Below are 22,912 nucleotides of genomic sequence, written 5' to 3'. Positions count from 1 at the left end.
GCCTCAGTCTAGAATGCGCGTACCGTGGGAGAAGCTGACCGCCGTGCGTCTCCACACGAACGTCGCCAGCGGTGGCGGCGCTGACCGCCGTGCGCCTCCACAAGAACGTAGCCAGAGGTGGCGGCGCGGCTAGAGGACGGCAGTCTACGAGAGCGTACTGTGGGAGCGAGAGGATCGCCGAACCGCGGCGCCGACGTATCGGCGTGGCGGGGAGGGCAGCTTTGGCGGAGCGAATGGAGTGGAGGGGGGTAGGGGGGAGGGGGGTTTGGGGAATATTATTGGCTAGTTGGCCGAAGGGCGGTAGAATCGGATTTGGGGGGAATTTTTGGGTGTGGGGGGGAGGATTTTCGCACGGTGGGCGGGGGGAGTTTGGCGCATGGTCGGTTTCTCCAAGTGCAGTCCCACGTGTCAGTGAAGAGGCAAGCCGGAGCGCGTTCCGTTTGCGTGAGCCGTGTGCAGGACCGAACGTGTGTGGGGTGCAATGCGACCACGACAGGAGTGTTGTGAGTGTACCGCCTTTTTCCTTTTAATCTAGGTGCTTCGCCCCCTCAAAAAAAATTTGTTGCTTCGCGCGATCCATCGATACTACTACTAGTAATCCGGTAATCCCGACTAAAACGGCGCTGCCGGGTCTTTTCCCGCGCGATATGCTGGGAGGTTGGCTTAGTTGGGTTTTTTAGGACGAGTAATGCTACACCTACGTAATCCCAGTTACGTAATTAACGTAATGTGAAACGTGTGAGCTGTTGATTGTAGATTGGGGGGAGGGAGGGGCCCACCACCATGAAAATCAGGGGAGGAGAGAGAGAGGCAATTTACGTTAACCCTTTCGTAGGTTCCCATAGATGTAGAAAGATGTGAAATGCGTGAATGTGTAGTGGACGTACTATTGGAGTGCCTAAGATAATTTGTGTATGTATAGACCCTATGTGTTTATTTTACTTCGCATGTTAGATTTGTCTCGGTTCAATAAAAAGCAGAGTTGGTGATGATGGTGTGCCTGTCATCCTGCAATATAGGTCGTCCGATCTATATCTAATGGACAGGAAGGAAACTATGACAATTTACCCGCACTCCTCTCCACATTTGCAGATAAGGCTTTCCCTCGTTCATCCTTTTCTCCCACAAGATCTTGATATTCCGTGCAACGCACGGGCATCTTGCTAGTACCCCTACAATATGTATATTATTGTGAAAGTTCATATACACCGGCCGAGATTAATGCAAACACGGCAGATTTTCATTACATTTCGAACTTTTATAGGACAGAAAAATAAAAGAAACCCGACCCTAAACCTATTCTACGGCGGTGACCGACGTCCTCCATCTGCGATCTCTATGTACGGGGGCGGGGTTCAAGACCCGTGAAGTGAAGGTGCGGTCTCCAGCGAGGAAGAGTAGAACACGGGATACGGACCGGCCAGTTGGCACACCATGCCCTGCCGCCTCCCATGCCCTACTCATCCTCGGAGGAGTCCCCGACCTCGGCTGTGCCGGACGTTGGACGGCGGCAAGTAGGACGCGTGGCTGACGGTGCTCCCGTCGTCGGCCGCCAGCGTGGCCACCGCTTGTGCGGTCGTGTCCGTGTCCGGCTATGCCGCTATTGCGTCGCGAGAGGCGACTTGAGCGAGGGCAGCGACCTCGAGCTTCATCCCCGAAGACAAGCTCTCCCGCAGAGCGTTCGCACTTGCGGTCATGGCGGATGTGGTGCCAGGTAGGAGGACGATGCGCTATGGTGTGGAGGTTAGCTGGGCGTTGCCGCTTTAAGTAGCGCATTCCGGTGAGGCCAAGCGTCCGGGTGCATCATTAAGTCGCCGGAGTTGGTTCCTCAGGCACCGAGCCTCTTAACGACGACATACGAACGGGCGGCATGAATGCGGGCAGCTGGCGCCGGCTGGGAACGCACCGCGCGACGGGGCGAGGGACGAGGGTTTTGGTGTGCTGGGGTAGTCAACTGCGGTCGTGGCAACGTTGGAGATGCCCTTTGCTCACATGCATCCCCGCATGTCATTGAAAAAGCAAGATGACCCGGCATGGTCTCAGGTCCAGAGGATGCAGTTGGCCGCACTACACCACTCCGCGGACGCGTCGCGGCGCCCCGTGCATCCTCGACGAGCCGGGTGTTGGGGTGTGTTTGGATTGTGGCCAAAGTGCACCTTACCAAAATTTTGGTCATGACCCAAAGATTGGTCTTTGTTTGGATGGTTGCCATTTTTTGGCATGCCAATGAACTCTAGCCAACTCTAGTTCATTTTTCTTGCCAATGTCGGCCAAATCATGGGCAACCAATACCTCAACCAAAATTTTGGTCATGACCCAAAGATTGGTCTTTGTTTGGATGGTTGCCATTTCTTTGGCATGCCAATGAACTCTAGCCAACTCTAGTTCATTTTTCTTGCCAATGTCGGCCAAATCATGGGCAACCAATACCTCAACCAAAATTTTGGCTACCCAATGCTTTGATGGGGCAACCTTGGGCACAAACCAAACATACTGTTGGTCGTGCCACGGCACTAACGCCACCCTAGGCACACTGAAACCGACCGTGTCTAGCGATGATATGAGCGTGTCGCTCACCGCGGTCGCCGTGTCCAGAGGCGGTGCTGGAGCTGCGCCCCGTTGTTGGCCCCAACGACCCACATGAACGGTTGTCGGTGGCGAGGAGGTCGTGGGCCAGCTCCTCCATTGGACTAGTCTGCGCTACGTCGTCCCGACGGGTGTGCCCCACATGTCGGTTTCCCTGTTTTCCCGACCATATTCGAGCGTCAGTGCTCCACGTTGCGCATTAGGCCTTTCACTATGTAGGCCAAGCGAGACAACTTATTGTTTATTTGAGCCGTTCAAGTATAATCATGTGGCGTTTGCTTATTTCTCATTCCTCTCCAACCCTCTTCTCCATCAATCATGTCGCCCTCCAGTCGAGTCCATCCTCCCGCATGCCTCATTTGAACATTCCGCCGAGTATCATTCGCATGTACCCACCCTAGTCCTCTTTCAATAGATCTCCGGACCCCGAGATGAAATCAAGAGGGAACGAGTGGGGGCACGTGATACCTAAGGCGGATTCAAAATTTTGAACCGGTGATCATAGCATCCGCAAATCATATATAAAGGGTATTCAATGTTCGTTTCGTTTTTGAACGTACAATATACTCCCCCTATCCTTTCTAGTTTACATATAAGTTTTATGTGTAGTCAAAGTATCTCTACTTTGATCAAAAAGGTATCAACATTCAACAACGCCCAATCAATATTGTTAGATTCGTACGTACTCCTAGATTTGTACTCGAGATGGTTTCCAATTTGACTATTGACAAGATTAATAGTACATGAGATGTATAATGTGAAAATTATATCATTGGAAACTCCTTTCACATACGAATTTGACCGTATGCTTTGTGTAAGTTGCATGTCATATATTATTACTCTAACATTTGGTCAAAGTTAGCCTCGAAAAACGCATTAGACCCTGTATGCTTTGTGTAAGTTGCATGTCATATATTATTACTCTAACATTTGTGTAAGTTGCATGTCATATATTATTACTCTAACATTTGGTCAAAGTAGTATAGTGGAAGTGGATCCTCTGACGTAGGTATCCCTGCCTTACCCTCCCTTTTGGTCACTTACTGGCAGACCCCATGCTTGCTAGGCCCCGCATGTCAATTACTCAATGGGTTCGGCCACGTCAGGGGATCCTCATCTGTAGTATACTCCCTCTGTTTTTATTTACTCCGCATAAAACGGAGGGAGTGGTGGTATAATAAATGACGCGGGCGGGGGAGGGGGAGGGACGTCGGTTTGCTCTCAACTGCGGTCCCACAAGCGAGTGAAAACGCAAGACGAAGCGCGTTTCCATTCGGTGAGCGACGTGGAGGGTCCAGCGTGCCGGGCTGCAACGCGAACGCGACAAGAGCGATGTACAGTCGAAACCGATTGACCGGTCGTCACCGGAACCACTATTCACACCAGAACCTTCGCTGCTCGGCCTACGCCAGCCACTGCCCTAAAACCACACCAAATCTCCAGCCCATTCCCGCACCTTTCGATCCCCTAGCCTGCATCAAGCGTCCCCTAGTTCGCCGGAAAGCCATGGTGCACCGCAAGATCACTTACTACAAGATGCTGACGCCGGAGCGCCGCGCAGAAATCGCGGTGGCGGTCGGCGCCACAGACCTCCGTTCCCAAGCTCGCTTTGCGGCGGGCCAATCCCCGAGTTCTCTGGAGCCAAACTACGAGGAGGAGGAAGCCGATCCAATGTTCATGGCGGAGGTCGTGGCGCAGAAGGCCCTCGATGGGTATGAGACGATGGACGTCGACTTCGTGCCGGTGTCCGAGTCCCCCATGGTGCAGGCGGACCAGCGGTTCAACATGGCGATACTAAAGGAGGACCGGAGGCAGAGGCTCAACTCGACGCAGAGCGCGCGCATGCCGCTGCCATCGAGGCTCTCCTGCAGGCGGCACTGGATGTCGTGGATGTGAACCGGGCGGCGGAGGCTCAACTTGAGGCGGAGCGCGCTGATGCCGCTGCCATCGAGGCCCTCCTGCAGGCGGAACCGGACGTCCTGGACTTGAACCGGGCCGCAGAGGCTCGACTCGACACAGAGCGCGCGGATGCCGCTCTCATCGACACCCTCCTGCAGGCGGAACCGGACGTCCTGGACTTGAACCGAACGGCAGAGGCTCGACTCGACGCGGAGCGCGCGGATGCCGCTGCCATCGAGGCCCTCCTGCAGGCGGAACCGGACGTCCTCGACTTGAACCGGGCTGTGCTCTCGTCCGTGCAGAGCGCCCGCACGCTCCGTTTGAACGAGTAGCTGGAGGCCGAGGACAACCACGGTGCGGAGACACACGTCGGCAGCAATGGCTGGTTCGCGCCGGCAGCCAAAGACGACGAGGCCATCTCTTTCCGCGAGCAGTGATAGTTTTTCTTTATGTTGTTGTTTCTATGGATCTTTTGCTGTGTAAAAACATATATTTGTTATGCAAGTCGCCTGACTTGGGTCAGTCTACCATTTCAGGCGGTTGGATGAATATCCTACGTCTCCTAACCCTTCTTTCCTTCTTCCTCACCTCTTCTTCTTCCCCAACAGACCACCGCACGGGCCGTACGGATACTCCCCAACATGCGGTTGGATAAACATACTCTATGAACGAAAATTATGTGTCAGCGATAGGATGGCTGAGTTTGGTTTGTTCACATGCGACAGCACGTGTCAGTGAGGGTGCGTTCCCTTGGTTGGGTTTGCGGCGTGCAGGAGCGACTGTGTGAGGGTGCGGTGCGACCGCGGCATGCAGGAGCGACCGTGTGAGGGTGCGGTGCGACCGCGACAGCCGTGCGCAAGTGTACCTCCTTCTCATTTTGAAAACTTTAGGCAAGCTTGGCAAAAATGTGTGGCGAAGTTTGGCAATGCAAGGCCTAGACCCAAACAGGATAAGTACGTACGTACTAGGAGTACTAGTGTTAAAAAAGAAAGGCGGGGTTTTCCTTCGCGGGATTTAATCGATACAAATCCTCGTTTCACGTGTCAATTAATGCGTATTTTTTCTCCAAAGACCAAAGAGCTAACCATCTCACTCCTCATCGCTTGATTAATGCAGCGCCATGCAAACCAACCTTCTCACTTCCGCATGCATGCAGGGGATATTAATGTCCTTGGTTGCTAACCCCATCAATTTTGCCTCGATTAGTGTTAGTGGCCCTTTGCAAATTGTAATTTTGATATACTGGCCTTGTGTACAAAAAAATGGAGGTAGTAACTATATTTGACTTCCTTCCCCATTGCGGTGACGTCGACGATATCTTTTTTTTGGGTGGTTTGGCGAAGTGCGTTCGATGGAGAACACCATTGAGGGAGACCACGGTAAGTCGTTCGCAAGTGCCGCCTGCAAGCCGAGACAACCGCCTTATTTGCATCCAGGAAGTCCTTTACTAGTACTACTAGGAGTACTAGTGCGGTGAGATGGTTTCTCGAAGAAGACGGTGGAGAAGCGGAGTCAGCGAAGAGTGAAATGATGGTTGCTTCGTCCATGCTTTTGTGATTTGACGCCTCACTGCTTTGTGATTTGTGATAGAAGGGACAGGGGGGTAGACTCTGTGCTCTATAATGTACTACATGCGTCCAAGCATGGGAGAAAGAGGAGAGACGTTGCATTTTTCTATTCCTTCAGTCAATCAATCAGGGAGCTTCGGTTCCATCTTTTTGGCTTTGGCAACACCGTCCACAATGGTTCCCACGATGCCAAAAGCTATTTTCACATTTGGCTACACATTGTGGATGCCCTTAACCGTACCACTTGGTTTTGCTCCTGTGTGCTATCTATACAAATCTCAATTATATTGATCTAAAAAATTATAGAATCAAGATTAGTAAAAAGGAGGTGATTTTGCCGCGCGGATGGCGGGGGAGGTTTCTTATTTGAGCAATGCTACATCCACGTAATGGTTTACATAAAGTTACGAACTGATGTGATGTGGGACTATTTGATTGGATTAAAGGAGAGGATTAGGCCCACCCCACCTAAAAATTAGGGGGGCATATATAGATTAGATGGAAAGTATACGTAGCAGCTACGTAGCCCTTTGTAAGTCTAGGATTAGGCTTCTTATTTTCGGAGGACGTTGTCCTGGCGGTTTGCTAACATGCGGTCCCACGTGTCAGTGCTTTACCAAGCCGATCCGCGTCCCACATGAGGCAGAACAACAGCAGAAGCAACACGTGGTTAAGTTGAAGAAGATGAAGGAGAAGCGGATTCAGCAACGAGTGAAATGATGGTTGCTTCTTCCCTCCAACTTAACTGCGGGAAAGGTGCAGCTTGTGATTTGACGCCTCATTGCTCATTATTACGCCGGCGCCATGACTAGGGTGCTTCACCCCGGCTGCTCTGCATTGTATTCCGGTATGGCACGTGGACCCGGTAGCTTGATGTCCCACATGTCGACGAAAGGGACTAGAAGATTTATGAAAGCGAGCACTCCACTCTTACGACGGGGGAGTAGACGACACGACGGCCCAGTGAACTGACACTTGTAGTACTGTATAGTACTATAGTTTTGTTGTTTCGCACATCCATCGATACAAACCCGATTAAACAGGAAAGGGCGGGATTTTTCCCGCGCGGTAGATGATACTGGCCATACATTTCAAAGGCAATTTTAATGTATGCAAACTGAATAATTATAAGTAACAATATGATATCTAGTAAAACTAAAAACACATATGATTTATTGTGTTAGAGTGTAGTAGTAGTGCTGTATTGCATAGTTGTTAGATGTAACATGCGAGAACGTGTAGAGATGTAGTTTTGGAGGGCCTACAGAGAGAAAAGCGTAATACGGTCACCGAACTTCAGAATAAGCTGATTACGGTCACTATATACGTTTTGCGGTGATTATACGGTCACTTGCTCACAGTTCAGCATCGGATTGCACTCTGTTGACCGGCCAAATAGTCTGCGTGGTGCCATGTTGACTAGTTAAATTGACCACGTTCCTTGTGGGTCCCACCTGTCAGTTCGCATAGGCAAAAGGTCAGATAAACACAAATTTACGCAGGCGCGACAAGGCTCCAACCCGTGCGCGGGAATCACCTGGTGTGTATGTGTCTGTCAGGGCCTGATGTGTGCGCATGCACATGTAGGTTGAGCACTTGAGCGTGAGAGTGTGTGTTGGTCGTGTGGTGTACTGGTGTGTGCATGCATGCGTGCGTGTGTGCGGGTGAGTGTTGCGTGCATGCGTGTGAGTGTTGCGTGCGTGTGTGGCTGCGTGTGTACGTGTGAGTGTTGCGTGCGTGCGTGGGTGCATGTGTTTGTGTGAGTGTTGCGTGGATGCAGTTCGTGTGCATGCGTGCATGTGTGTATAATCACCACACCAGCTCTTGTGTGTTAAAACAGACAGCTCAGCATACCAATACAAGGCCACCTTGTCCGCTGTGCCCGCGGTCATGACTTCGAACCACCGTCCAAATATATTTTTTGTCGTTTGTTTTCATTCTTACTAGCAAGATGCCCGTGCGTTGCACGTAACATCAAGATGCATTTGTATGACTTGTTTATCTTGTGAGAGAAAAGGATGAACGAGGGAAGGCCTTATTTGCAAATGTGGAGAGGTGTGTGGGTACCTTTTTGCAAAATTGCCATTGTTTCTTTCCTATCCGTCAGATATAAATCGGACGGCCTATATTGCAGGATGGCAGGCACACCATCATCACCAACTCTGTTTTTTATAAGAGTGTATTTTATGTATTTTATAAGAGTGTAGATGTAGAGTAGATACAAGTCGACAGGTGGGCACGATGGTAGTGAGATAATGTGATGCAACACTAGAGGTGCCACGTGGAGCGTTTAATTGGTCAACTAGTCATGTCATGAGCAAATACAGAGTTGTATGGTGAGCCCGTGACTGTATAATAACCACTAAACGTAAATGGTGGCCGTAATGAGTGGATTCTGAAGTCCAATGTATGTATCGTGCTTTCGCTTCAAATACAATGATCGTCATTGCATATATCGCGAGAGGAAGATGAAACATGCATGAATTTTCTGGGGGCTTACTTTTAGAGGACCTGGAGATAGTTTTGTGTGCATACGTGAAAGGGGCGTACAGGGGGGTATGCGATGGAGAGAGAGATGCTCTTCATTTCTCTTTATTATGACTAACTTTGTATATAGTATAAAAATATACAAATTCACAGTGCGGAATAAATATCATTGTGGGCACCATGCAATGCAAATTAGCGTTCATACTCCTCCATATAACTTTGTAATGTTGTATATATGTAGAAACTCTAAAATAATTTTTTGGCCACACTTTATTCAAAAGGAATGTTGTATGTGAAATAAACATGAAGAGAGGGCTTTTTAGATCAATGGGGTACGTAATGTAACATGTGTGAATGTGTAGTTGATGCATTTGGCGGGGCCTAGAGAGGTATGTGTGTGTATTACGTATTCGAGAGAGGCATGGATATAGGGGCCGACGGGGGGCGTGGGAGAGATAGCACGGGAAATGAGAGGGGTCTAGAGAGAGAGACGAATATGACGTTACGACAAGAGATTCCATTCCCTTGAGTGTGTATATGCAAGGGGAGAGGGAATAGAGGCACCAGGAGAAATTTTCTATGTGTGTGGTGTTTGTGTTGGTATGTGTGGGTGTGAGAAGATAATGAGACGTGGGGGCAGAGGGGTGTCACCGCGTGAGGTCCGGTGGGTCGAGGTGAGGCCCTTCGTTCGGTTCCGACTTGCGCCACATTGGTCGGCCCGTGACGCATTTAGGAAGACCCATGGATGACTAGTCGTACAAGACAAAGATAGCAGAATTGTGAAGGACTCTATGTCCACTGACAAAGCCGGCTAGGATTTGTAACCCTAGGTTCTCAGACTAAGGTAACCCCTTTATCTCTGATATTACTATTCATCCAACCTAACTTTAAGGGGCATCCTACAGAATGCTCTGCTAGAATCATACTCGTCGATTAGGAAGAGAGGTGTGAGACAATGCGTGAGAGACAGGCGTAAAGATAATGTGCGTACATGAGACACGTAGGCAGGTCCATGTATATAGAAAGGGTCGATGAGGATTATGCGTGTGTATGTTTGCGAGAGGAAGAGTGCTTGTGATAAAGGTTAGTGAAAACAGTTGTAAATGGTTACGAGAGGGAGGGAGGGTTATATCTAGAGCATGTGTGCGAGAAAGACACCTCGGGAGAGAGTGTGTGAGCATGTGTGAGAGACCACCGATGGAGAGTGAAACTACACGTAAAAGACTGCTCTACACATTGATTAAAGATATAAATTGTATCCAAATATTAGGATGGGATCATGATATTTGCAATTCGCATAAGGAGCGGTCATTGATCCATCAGACATCTAGATTCTATCGAATTTGAGCATGTCTATGTTATTATTCGACACAATTGATCCACATAGTTAGTATTTTGAACTCCAGACAATGCATCGCTTTAGCAATCGAATATAAACGTGAGTATAGTTCATGTTGTGTGTGTAAAGCACATTATACATACGAAAGTTACACAATGGACATTATAAATAGCTACCTATGAACTAGCATACATTTGAATTCAACTTAAGGTGGTTTAAAAATCGAATTCAACATGAAGTCCATTCAATTATTTGAATTTGATATCATGGCATTTGTAAACCATACCTAAATTATGGGGGCACCAATCTTTGCTCTGATTTTGTACATAATAGCATATGTAGTCGTGTACAAAATAGATTCAAATTTAGCTCCTCCATTCCAAAATAATCGTAGTTATAGGATTTTCAAGTGTCAAAATTTCAAAAAGAAGCGGATAATTTAATGAGGTTTTCAAACATACAAGGTCAAATATAACGTTGTCTATTTAGGTCAATCATAGTTCAAGAGTACTCTAAACGTGAATGCTTGTGTTTCAAAATTTCGAACGAAGCGCCAAAAGAGCCTCTACTCGCCCGAAACCGCGTGAGACCAATGTTTGGTAGTACAAGGAAATTACTTTTCTAATAACTCCGACCCGTGAAACCTACCGGCCCGACGTCCAAAGGTCTAAACCGGGGTAGGTTTGTAGCTTCATCTAGACGCCACGCAACCGCATCCGAAAAACATTCATAGACAATGGCCGCCTAAGCACACATGCGCGCGGCCGAAATCGCTCCCGCCCACTATTTGGGACACCTGGGATTACCATCCTACCCCCGACCCGCAGTAGGTCCAAAATTTAAGAGGGGGCAAAGTTTGTACTTTCCCCAAATTTCAAACAAGCGCGTCCCATCTTCTGTTCAAAAAAGCCAAAAACAAGTGCGTCCCAGACCGAAACATGGTTCCCCCCACCCGTGCGATTCCCCATTCGTACTCCGTGGGCGCCAAAACTACCTCTCCACCAGCCGCGAAACCCCGGCGTCCTCCGTCCGCCACCCCATCCCACCCATCAACCGCCGCCGTCCTCCATCACGTCGGAGTCGATACCCTGACGTCGTCGTCCACCGCAACCTCAACCGCAACGCCCTCCACGGCTAGTAGTTGAAGCCGAGGCTGAGCCGTCCGTACCCGAGCCAGTTCAACCACGCCGTCCTGCGCCTCACCGCTGCCGCTCCAACTTTGCCACCCTCCACCGCACGGAGCTGTTCCTGCTACGCCGTCCTTCGCCGCCTCGGATCTGCTTCCCCTCCGCCGACATACGGCCACGGCAACACAGTCAACAATTTGGCCATGGGTTCGTCCAAGCCTGCACCCTCCAGAACATCGGTTTCCCCGGTAAAAAGAAGAAGATCGGCGCGACATGTGGAGGTGACCACACCGGCAACCGAAAAAGGTACTCCTCTTCCCTTAATCGTGCAAATCTTACATCTCTGCTTGCACGGTATTCATCCCACAGAAGACACTAGTTGACCACTTCTTCTTGATACTAGATGTTCCTAGTAACTCGCGATGCACAAGGTTTCTCCTCATACACTATTTCACCTTAGCTAGAGGTCCGTCGCCCCCCTGAATTTCCATTTTTGGCCAGTTGATTCCCAATTAACGGAAGCATTCCCCGGCGTAACAGGCGCTAGTACGCCTATTACACCGGGGAAGCAGCGCCTTGGTGTTTATCTTAGGGGTGTGTGTGGCCTAGAGCTACTGGCGCCCGATCTGGAGGTCGGCCGGGATTAAAGGGATGGCCTGGGGGCGCTGCCAAGCACGGCGGTGGTGTGAGGTCGATGGGAGGGCGGGGCGGCGGAGACAGGGGTCTGGGCCGGTGGTCGCTGGCGGTTCGAGAAAGATCGTCAACAGTGACTGGCGGGAGGTAGACGAAGGCCATCTGCCCGTTCCTTATAGATCGGACGGTTCATTAAAAAAATCGACTGACCTATTTATTTTCAGTCGACTATTATCTTAGATACAACCACATGTGGCCAGATCCTCTAACGTGCCACGGAAAGGCAGGGAGGGAGACCTATAGTCCCCTGACTTTGCTTCGCTGCCGGCGCATGAACAGGGATCTAACCTGCATTTATATACAGTAATTTTTCTACAGTAACAAGATGCATTATTTTAGCTACAGTGTCTGCTTAGCTCTCTCACTTGCCTCAATGATTTTACACAAGGGAGCACTGTAGCTTCCATGCCTTCGCTCCAGCACGTCAGAGGAGCTGGTTCCCATGTGGTGGTGTGCTGGAGGAGTACCTGCATTTCCTGTGCTCATATATTGCAAAATCATAGAGAGTAGAATCTAATTTTGTTTGCCATGCAATGTTGTAGAGCTATCATATGTCTCCTGTCATTTATTTTTCAGCCACCTGCTATCTGCTACTTTTACAGTGCACTAGTTCTGCACACACTTCACCCTTACTCTCACTATTGTGTTTTTATGCAAGGGTATTTCAGACTCTGCTGCCATGAGAGAAGCCAAAAAGAAAAGAGAGAAGTCGCTCCAGCTTCATGTGCGGTTAGGCAAGACATGTTACAGCGCTATAAAGGGTGCAGTGTCAGCAGATGGAGACGGTAAACGTAGCTCTGGAGTTGATGACCTCGCTCGCAATGAACCACCATCCCAGGTGCTTGCTTTAACTTTGCGGTGTCATATGTGGTTGCATGTTCCATATGGTGTCTAGCTTGTATTCGAAAGGCTAAAGTCCGTAAGATAAGGAAAGATATTTTTTTTTACATGAACCACCATCCCGTGAGCACCAGAAGACAAATAGCTAGTCAGGGCACTGGCCGAGCCAGTGACAAGCCCAGCAAAGATAGGCATCACCTGGAAGCCAACTAAAAAGCTGCGATGGTGGCGAAGCAGCCCGCCTCCCACCAGGCTCTCAGGTCCTAGATGATCATGCTCACCACTCCAGCCGGATGTCTAGCTTGTATTGCTTCCAATTTGGTTAAATTGCATCTGCTTAGCTTACACATTATACCTTTGAATATGACATGCCTTTCTGTTTTTGGTACATACTAGTACATCTGTGTATTAACCATGTTCTTACATCAAACTAATGTTCTTGTGTATCCCTCATCAATCACTTATGATGAGGCAGGCAGGCAAGGGGACTACTCATCATTTAAAGAATGCAGCGTCAGCCTCCCGACATGATTCTCAAGAAACAGAAATGCTAGATGAAGATAGTGAACGTAGCTTATACATTATACCTGTTAATGTGACATGCCTTCCTGTATTTAGTACATAGTACATCTGTCTATTAAGCATGTCCTTACATAAAACTATTGTTTTTTTTGTATCCCGCATCAATCAACATGACGAGACACCTTTAGTATATGCAGTGCGATATTAGTTGCATCTTTCATATGATTTATAGCATGTGCTGCTTCTAATTTGTTGAAATTCCATTTATGATGGGACCCTTTTAACTTGGCAGAGTCATATTGGTTGCATCTTTCATGTGGTGTCTAGCTTGCATTGCTTCTTATTTGCTGGAATGGTTTCTGCTTAGTTTACACAAACAGTTGTGAACATGCCATGCCTCCTGTTTTTCGTACATATTCCATCCTGGTATCATGTGTTTGCCTTACATCAAAGTAGTGATTGTTAGTATCATGCATGAATGAGTTCTGAAGAGAGAATTTTATTGCTTTTTCTTATCGGTTTTACTTGACAATTCAAAATCAATAAAGCGGAAGGAATTTAGCAAGGCAGCGGATAAAGGTGCTCCTTCCGAACAGAGGGCCTCTACAGTTTCTACTCCTCCACACCCCCAAGATGATTTCCAAGACAACACATGCATAGACACTCAACAAAGCTGTGTTTATGATGAGCACGTCTCCCCTAGTGCAGCATCACCGGTGCTCCCTCTAACTTGGCACTGTTATATGTGGTTGCATGTTATGTGTGATGTCTAGCTTGTATTGCTTCTAATTTTGTTGAATTCCATCTGCTTACTTTACACATTATACTTGAATAAGACACGTGTTCCTGTTTCTAGAACATACAATATCTGTCTATCACACCATGTTCTTACATCAAATTACTACTGTTGTGTAACCTGCAACAATCACTTATCATAAGACACGTTTGACTTCGGAGTGTGATATAGGTTACATCTCACATTCTTTTCTAGCTTGTACTACTAATTTGTTGAAATGGCACTTATGACGAGACAATTTTAACTTGGTAGAGTGATATTCGTTGCATCTTTCATATGGTGTCTAGCTTTCATTGCTTCTAATTTGTTGAAATGCCTTCTCCTTAGTTTACACATCATAAGCTGTGAATATGCAATGCTGTGAATATGCAATGGCACTAATGACGAGAGACCTCTAACATGGTAGTGTGATGTTGTTTGCACCTTGCATATGATTTATTTCTTGTACTGCTTCACATTTGTTTAAACGCCATTTATGATGAGACACTGTTAACTTGGCAGAGCGATATTTGTAGCATCTTTCATATGGTGTCTACCTTCCATTGCATTGCTTCTAATTTGGTGAAATGTCTTCTTCTTAGTTTACACATCATAGTTCTGGTTATCTCTTCCGTCTTGTTTTTCATACATATTACATCCTCCTATCATGTGGTTGTCTAACATCAAAGTTCAGTTCGTCTGCATCACGCATCAATTTGTTCTGAAGAACTAAATTGTTATTCGTTTTTCTTGTCGGCTTGACTTAACATGGCACAGAGAAAGAGGAAGAAACACAGAATGGCAGGGAATGAGAAGCGGATGAATCCTGCAGATTCTGCTGGTACTGATGGTGCAATAGAAGGTCAAAGTCCAGCGGAAAATTCTACAAACACGGCATCCCATGCTACACGAGATGCAAAAAAAGCCAAACAGAAACAAATAGCTGCCACCAAACAAGCAGAGACAGCCCTAGTTCTTGCAACACCTACCACAGTACTACCAGCTGCATGACTTACTCGTGCGTCAACTGAGCTAGCAGCACGTTCCCAAGCTCCCTTGCCACCTGACACTACTTCCCAAGCACTCTTGACACAAGACGAGTTGGCAATATCAGATGAACCTTGTGAGCTTCAACAGCAAGAAGGTAGTTGCTGGAGTCAAGTTACAGTTGCGTGCTTCTTTATATGTAGTCTCACAGTTTGATGTACACTAACACTTCCTATGTTCGTTGTTGGACTAGCACCTAGGCGCAAGAGGAAACAAACATCAGGGATAATGCTCGATAGGTTAACTAAATCTAGAGGAGGAAGAATGGAGATCCGTTTTGAGGTAGGTTTAAAAAGGCCACGTGATGCTACAGAGTCAGCCAAGTTAGTATCAGAGGCAGCGGTTGCCGTTAGGTGTCATGTATGTATCCTCCCAACATGGATTCAGTACAGGAATGACAAAGACGAAACCCAGTTCAACACCTTCCTCGACCATTTATCTGTAAGTATGGTTATGTATGGAAAGTAGTAATATCGTCTTGCTCTGTCCCATACTTTCTAGGTTGCTAATAATGAGACTCCCATAATTTTCAACAGATGAGGTTCAAGTTGGATAGCCAAGATGATGCAACCAAACAAGCTTGCACTCATGTTTTCAAGTCTGCTCTGCGACAGTATCGGTATAACTTGAGGAAAACTCACTTTGAAGGCAAGGCTAACAGTGAACTTTCCCAAACATCTCCAGTGGAAAATATATCGGATGAAGACTGGAGGGGCCTTGTTAAACATTGGTCTGATCCGAAGTATCAGGTACATTATATATATGTGATCAGATCACATGTTGAAGTCCTATTTATGCATGTGCCACACAAATCTATCTTCTTGTAGGTGAACTGTTCAAAGAACAAGGCCAACCGTACGAAAGTGAAATTCCAACAGACGACAGGATCTCGTAGCTATATTGCACACTGCGAGGCTCTTGTAATTAGCTGCTGTTTCACTCTTTTCACTGCACCATATTATCATATCTACATTGACTTGTTCGAAATGCAGAGGAAAGTCCCGCAAGGACCAAAAAGTACCTGAACCAAATGTTGTGGAAATCTTCAAGGACTGTCACACCAGCAAGAAGAAGGGCATGACTACACCAGTCAAAGCCGCTGTTGTAAGTCCTTAATCCTCATACCTTTTAACTACTACTTACTCTGACTTGTGCCTTGAACTGCATGGTTTGCAGCCAATGTCTATTACTCTTTTCAATTTTATACACAATTGTCTTAGTGTATCATTGCACCTTACAAGGTTTAAAAGAGAGGAGTGATGTTCCTTTGATCTTGACCCGTAATCTAGTTCCGTGCTGGACTTGCCCACACAACGTTACAATTGCCTGTTTGTCCGTTCTCAGTTGTTTTGTGATATGAATGATGTCATACTATGCTTACCGTATTATAAACTTAGTATCTTTATCCTTAGCCCTCAATACAATGTGAAGAAATAGACAATACATTAGTGATGGTACATGGTCATATGTTTGGAACCTGGTTTTATTATGTACTTTGCAATAAAATACAACTAATATTTTACATGGGTTCACAAGAATAAGTTTTGTATATAGACCAAAGCTATTTTGTTTGGTTTTGCTGCCTCCTTAATATCTTCTGTTCTGGTACTACTAATGTAAAACCTCAACTTTTCAGTGAGCTATGGAAAAAATGGTGGAACCGCCACCTTTTGAAGGTGGCGAGGCAACTATAACCGCAATGTCAGCTCTTGCTGCAGTGGGTCAGTACCTGTCCACTAACAGTGCCAAAAGCACGTTCCTGCGTAATACTGGGTTGGTTGTTAAGGCAATATTGTCCAAACTGCCTCATGATCAAGATATGCAAGCTCAAAGCAATGTTGTATCTGCGCTCCAGACACAAGTCCATTCCCTAACAGAGACCCTTTGTGAAACAAGGAGAAACATTGCTCAAATGTCGTCAAGATATGCATGGTTTTGAAACCAGACTATCAGACATTTGCTATGTTGTTCAGGAGCCTAGGGGAAATGAAGGCGAGGGTTATGGTGCTCCATCGGACAATACAGCATGAAAACGTAACAGTCAGGTCAAATGAACTGAGCTTCTGAACTTCTGGTGGTGCATTTATCTGCTAGACTGTTAAGTTTTATGCCAACCTTCCTTTTGTTATATAGTTGTAATTTGTTTTGGTGCGATACAAAATTTATTCTTAACGTGCAGCCACCGGCTGAAGAAAACAGCAAGCCATTTTTGTATAGTGTAGGGTGTTCCCTATATTTGCACTGGTGGCGATCTTTGATGCCGAGTGGATGTAATCTGTGCAATCGCCTTAATAGCCTAGCGTTAGTTTCGGCCTTATTTATTTCCTAGTCTTCTTTTTCCCTGGTTTGCTAGTGGCCGCAACTACCATGGGCCATATACGGGCCGTAGGATCCATGGGTCTCCTACGGGCCGTCGATAAATGGGCCTGTAATCGGTGGGCCTCGGGCCATCGGATAAATGGGTCTACATGGGCCGTAATCGGGCGTAATTGGTATCGGCCCAGCACGGTAACAGGCCGTTAACAGGCCGTAGGACAGCAAAGGCTTAATTCTTTCACAGGCATAACGGGTCGTTAATGGGCTAGAATATAGGACGGGCTGGAAACGACGCAACGGGTTAACAGGCCAGGAATGGGCCGACTCTTGCCATGGGCCGAATTTGGCCCATTAGGGTAATAGGCCAGTAACGGGCCGACTCTTGCCATGGGCCGAATTTGGCCCATTAGGGGAACAGGCCAGTAACGGGACGACTCTTGCCATGGGCCGAATTTGGCCCATTAGGGGAACAGGCCAGTAACGGGCCGGAAGTAATCGAGGGCCGAAAAGGAGCCCAAGAATGTATGGGCCGTCAATAGGCCGAAAGCTAACACGGGCTGGAAACGGCCCATGTAAATCACGGGCCGTTAACGGGTATAAAGAAAATTACTGTTCATTATGGGCTAGAGTCACCGTGGGCCTGTAAAGGGCCGAAAGATACGAAGGCCTCATATGGGCCGAAAGACGTCATGGGCCATACATGGGCCGAAAGTGAAATGGGCTGGTGTTATATTCGATGGCCCACATGACGTTGTTGGGCCGATTTCCTTTAGGGCCTAACGGGCCGTAAAATGGGCTATTTGCCAAGAGACCGTTAACGGGCTTTTCATGGGCCAGCCCGTTAACTTTTGACCAAGTCAAACGGGCCGGCTTTGTAAGCTAAATGGGCCAGTGGTGGGCCGTGGCACGTGTCGACATATCATAGGCGCCTATCTGACCCACTGACGAGCTGACACGTGTTTCGTCCGGCCAATAAGAATTTTACACGTGGAAATTTCCCATTGGTCGGGGCTGTTAACGGGTTATCAGATCCAAAACCCGACCCGATAGCTTAACGATGTTCCGTTACGGTGGATGCCACGTGTCGGTCACCCTTGACGAAAGCATTTCTGTGACGCGCGATTTATCGTCATGGAAGTGGACACTTCCGTGATGATAATTTTGGTAATGTCATGGAACACTTCTACGACAGCACAGGTATGACTATCTTGATTCTGTCATAAAATCGTCATGGATGTACATGCATGACAAAAAAACGCGACCTACTGTGACAAACACGTATCATCACGGAAGTGTATTTTTTTTGTAGTGTCCACAGTTACACACCTCGGTCATATCGTCGTAGTGCTTAGGCGAAGCCCTGCGCCGGTAACTTCATCATCACCGTCACCACGTCGTCGTGCTGACGGAACTCTCCCTCGGCCTCAACTGGATCAGGAGTTCAAGGGACGTCACCGAGCTGAACGTGTGCTGATCGCGGAGGTGCTGTGCGTTCAGTACTTGGATCGGTTGGATCACGAAGACGTTCGACTACATCAACCGCGTTACTAAACGCTTCCGCTTTCGGTCTACGAGGGTACATGGACACACTCTCCCCACTCGTTGCTATGCTTCTCCTATATAGATCTTGCGTGATCGTAGGTAATTTTTTTTTGAAATACTACGTTCCCCAACATCTTCATCCTACGCCTCCCACGGATTGATAAACCTTAGGTCATCCACTTGAGGGAAAATTGCTACTGTCCTACAAAACTCTGCGCTTGGAGGCCCAACACGTGTCTACAAGAATAAAGTTGCGTAGTAGACATCATTATTCCATCATGGCCAATGCCCACGAAGGACTTGCCTCGCTTGGGTATATCTTCACGAAGTAGGCGATCGCCTTGCCCTTACAAACTAATTCTTGCTTCAACCCCACAATCTTGAAGGCTCCCAAGTGTCACCTAACCAATTTAGGAGACACCTCTCTCCAAAAGGTAATAGAGGGTGTTGTTGATGATGAACTTCTTGCTCTTGTGCTTCAAATGATAGTCTCCCCAACACTCAAACACTCTCTCACATATTTTGCTTTGGTAGGAAAGGGAATTGAATGGGAAGCAACTCGAGGAAGGCTGGAAATCAAGGTTCAAATGGTTGGATTGGAATCTCTTGATCTCAACACATGAGTAGGTGGTTCTCTTCTCGGAAAATGAGTAGTGGAAGTTGTGGTTTGTTCCGACGCCTCTCTTAGAGAGTAGGTGGTGGTGGAGGGGTATAAATAGGCATCACCAAAAATCTAACCATTGCAAGTCTTTAACCCAACTCGGTGACACCGACATGAAAATCTCGATGAGACCGACTAGTGCAAAAGACTTGACCGTTTGACTTTTCGGTGAGACCGACCATACCACCTCAATGGGACCGAAGTGCGATGTCTAGGGCAAGACCTCGTTTCGGAAATTCCAATCGATTTATCTCGGTGATTCCGAAATGAAGCAACTTCATCACAAAAACTTGGTCAGGCCATCTGGGTGAGTCCGAGATCCATTTTGGTTGCACCGAAGTATTAGGGTTTGGCATATGGCAGTGTATGGGATCACCTCGGTGGGTCTGGGTTGGAATGTGTCGGTGGGACTGAGATGGATATTTATGGTTTTGGATAAGATGGAAGTGGATAAAGGTTTGAGGGTTTTGGAGCAATATCACTAAGCACTTGAGCAATTGAGTCATGATCAAAACATTACCCCCTTTTAATAGTACTGGCTTTCCTACGGACTCAATGTGATATTTGATCATTTAACCAAAAATGTAGAGTCTTGGAGCTTTGCCAATCCTTGTCCTTAACATTTTGAAGTGGTCCACATTCACTAGTCCTTGCCATGCCACATTGAACTTATCTGAAATATACTAGATAAAGGTGTTAGTCCAACAAGGGAGAAATGTGCTTTCAGAACTACTGGTGCAGTTATAAGAGATGATAGAGGTGAGTTCATTAACACAGGTAATTGAAAAATAGATTTATGCCATGATGTCGTCTCGGCTGAAGCAACAGCCCTGCGATATTTTATTTGCATGATAACACATGTCTCATTTATATCATAAAGATCATAGTACAAACCACGTAACATCGACTTGACACAACTAAAAAGACAGCAGAACGCTAGCCTTTACACAAAAGAACACCGATCAAGAAGAAAAATTACAATCAAGAATGATGAATCCCTTGAGCTTGACAACAACGTCTGTCACTTGCCTATGACACCATCACAACGGATACCAAAAGGAAAATTGTGACGGATCACATCCTCGCCCAAGCTTGATGCGGCTCCATCATTGATATGCAGCTTTGCGGACCTCTAGGATGGCTCACCAAAGGTGAAGCCATTAAAGTTGAATGAATCAGATCAAGGCAACACTCCATACACTCCATGGAACACCATATCTGGCATCTCCGCACAACCAAGCCGCCGGAGGAGGAAACCATACCTGCCAGCCACGAACCACGAACCCAACACACGATCCACATCTTCCAGATGCCGTTGATGCAGACCATGATCTACATCTGCTCCTGGACTACCTACCAAGCTCCGCGCCGGTGCTGGAGCAAATTTAGTCGCAACAGCGGATCCTGAGGTCACAAATCCAGTACGAGGATTCCGCCGCTGTCACGCCATCCTTACTTGAACAGTCCGGTTTCCATATCCACCTCCAACCATAGGGCCGATCGCCTCCTCGGTGAAGGATCAGAAGATTCTTTAGTCAGCGTCGCTGACACAACCGCCGAAGCAAAGATGATAAACATCCCCAAAGCCTAAGCTACTAGGGCCTAAAACCTAAAACTACACAATCCACACGCATGGAACCGGTGACCCCTGCCCTCACCATCGATGACCAAGGTCATTGGTGGATGGGAGCCGCGAGAGTATGGCGGCGGGAGGAAACTCTCGTGGCGGCTCGCGGGCCTTTGCGCATACACAATAATCCTTTTTAGCCCAAAATTGCACCGTACACAAAAGATATTCCAGGCCCACGCTCATGGCTTACACAGGGCCTTATTTTACCACTCCAGCCCATCTCCTGAACAAACGGTCAGCAATCCAAAGAGGCCCGCAAAGCCTCCTCCTCCTAGGTTTTCTCCTTCCCCACGCCGCGCCACGGCCTCTCATTCCACTCGCCGCCAGGGAGGCTATAAATAAACTCCGAAGCGGTCCTCCAAACCCACCACCCTCCTAGGGTTCCCAGCCGCCGCCCCCGCCCCGCTGTATCTTCATCACCTACCTCTCGCTCTCGCCCCCTCTCTTCCCCTCCGCGATTTCCTTCGTTCTTTTTCCTCATTCGATCCTGCTTATTTGCGTTTTCCTCTCTCGATTCTTGATAAGTTGGCGGCCCCCATGCCGCCATCTTCGCGAGGAGGGGATAGATCGACGCGTCAAGAAATCGTTTCAATTGCCATGTCGTGCAGTAGGCAATATGATTGTTGCTTGCGTACACTTTTGTTCGCTCTACCTTCTGGTAGATCTTTTCTTTGTTTTGCTTCTTTGCTATCTCTTGGTAATTAAGTTCCTCTGTTTGGTTTCTGCACGATGCTAACCCCGGGCTTGTCGGACGGACCTCGGTCCGCTGTGATGAAGGAAAGCCCCAATGCTGTGCTAGATCCACACCGCCGTTCAGTGTTGCAGGCCGCGACACTACGCGTGGATGAGCAGCCTGTGTCAGAGTAACGGATACATTCGCATCACATCTTTTATTCCTCTGGTCTTGTTTCGGATCTTGGGTTGTGGTTTTGTGGCAGTGATTAGAATCTTACCCGCGCTTCTGATTAACTCGTGAAGTACAAGGGAAAACATGGTTGAATTTCTTAATATGAGCCACTGCAAATACCAAATCCTTCTTTTGTTACTGTTGTTGGTTTGTTTATGTTACTATATTGATTGTACATGGCGGTGATGATAAACACTTTAAGCAAACATGCCAGTTCTGCTTCTGAAATTTCTTGACTGAAAAACCTGTTGTATACCGATCTGAGCCATGGTCTACCATCCAGATTAGTTTCTTGTTCTGTAATATTGCCAATTCGTTTGAGGATCCTTGATTTGTAGCCCACCATTTGGACACCGGATCCTGTTCGCAGGATGAACCTTCCTGGAGGCTTGACTTTGACGGAGGCTCTTTATTTTGATTGTTTGTCTCTGTTTTATCACTGGGTTGATTGTTGCCGAGTTTAACTATCCTCTTGCAAGTTTTCTGATTTGTGGAAGAGGCTGAAAATCTCGGGAGAGCGTGTGTTGTCATCAGCTTCGTCTCTTGTTCCTACGAGATGGGAGTTAAATAACGACACGAGATTTCACAAATTTGTGGTGCATCCACGCTACAATATCTACTCAAGCTGGAATGACCCCCCTGCATCCCGGCAAACAATTTCTACTCTGGAGTAACAAGGTGTAGTTCCGTTCTGAAAGAGGTTACCTGGACTTGAATGAAAAATCTGCAGTTCAGTACCAAACGCCACGAATTGAATCTGCTGTGAATTGTTAAAATAGCTGGTTGCTAAACAGCCCAATTATCAGCAAATTGTAATAACGGTACAGACACTTCACTGAAGCGAGCTCTGCATATAACAAATATGTCTAGATACATCTATTTCTATGACAAGTATTTTCGGACAACTTAAAACCATTGAAATGCAAATTTTTCTGTTTGAATGGTTCAGTAATAAGTCACTTGCTTTCTTCAG

General features: G+C 47.3%; 5 non-coding genes across 5 annotated transcripts; all 5 read left to right on the top strand.

Annotated features, from left to right (window-relative positions):
* The first annotated feature begins 21,549 nt into the window (after positions 1-21,549).
* On the top strand, positions 21,550-21,669 carry LOC123171778 (small nucleolar RNA snoR111). Its single transcript, XR_006485395.1, has one exon. It is a non-coding gene; the product is annotated as a small nucleolar RNA snoR111 (small nucleolar RNA).
* Positions 21,670-21,754: 85 nt separating this feature from the next.
* On the top strand, positions 21,755-21,910 carry LOC123171791 (small nucleolar RNA snoR134). The gene has a single exon (XR_006485407.1). It is a non-coding gene; the product is annotated as a small nucleolar RNA snoR134 (small nucleolar RNA).
* A 54-nt stretch (positions 21,911-21,964) lies between these two features.
* On the top strand, positions 21,965-22,049 carry LOC123171785 (small nucleolar RNA U36a). Its single transcript, XR_006485402.1, has one exon. It is a non-coding gene; the product is annotated as a small nucleolar RNA U36a (small nucleolar RNA).
* Positions 22,050-22,113: 64 nt separating this feature from the next.
* Positions 22,114-22,210, top strand: LOC123171676 (small nucleolar RNA Z223). Its single transcript, XR_006485352.1, has one exon. It is a non-coding gene; the product is annotated as a small nucleolar RNA Z223 (small nucleolar RNA).
* A 207-nt stretch (positions 22,211-22,417) lies between these two features.
* On the top strand, positions 22,418-22,523 carry LOC123171771 (small nucleolar RNA snoR97). Its single transcript, XR_006485390.1, has one exon. It is a non-coding gene; the product is annotated as a small nucleolar RNA snoR97 (small nucleolar RNA).
* The last annotated feature ends 389 nt before the right edge of the window (positions 22,524-22,912 follow it).

The sequence above is a fragment of the Triticum aestivum genome, chromosome 7D (assembly GCF_018294505.1).
Source record: "Triticum aestivum cultivar Chinese Spring chromosome 7D, IWGSC CS RefSeq v2.1, whole genome shotgun sequence".
Classification (NCBI taxonomy): Eukaryota; Viridiplantae; Streptophyta; class Magnoliopsida; order Poales; family Poaceae; genus Triticum; species Triticum aestivum.
The sequence above is the reverse complement of the archived record's forward strand: the minus strand, read 5'-3'. Positions and strand labels throughout refer to the sequence as shown.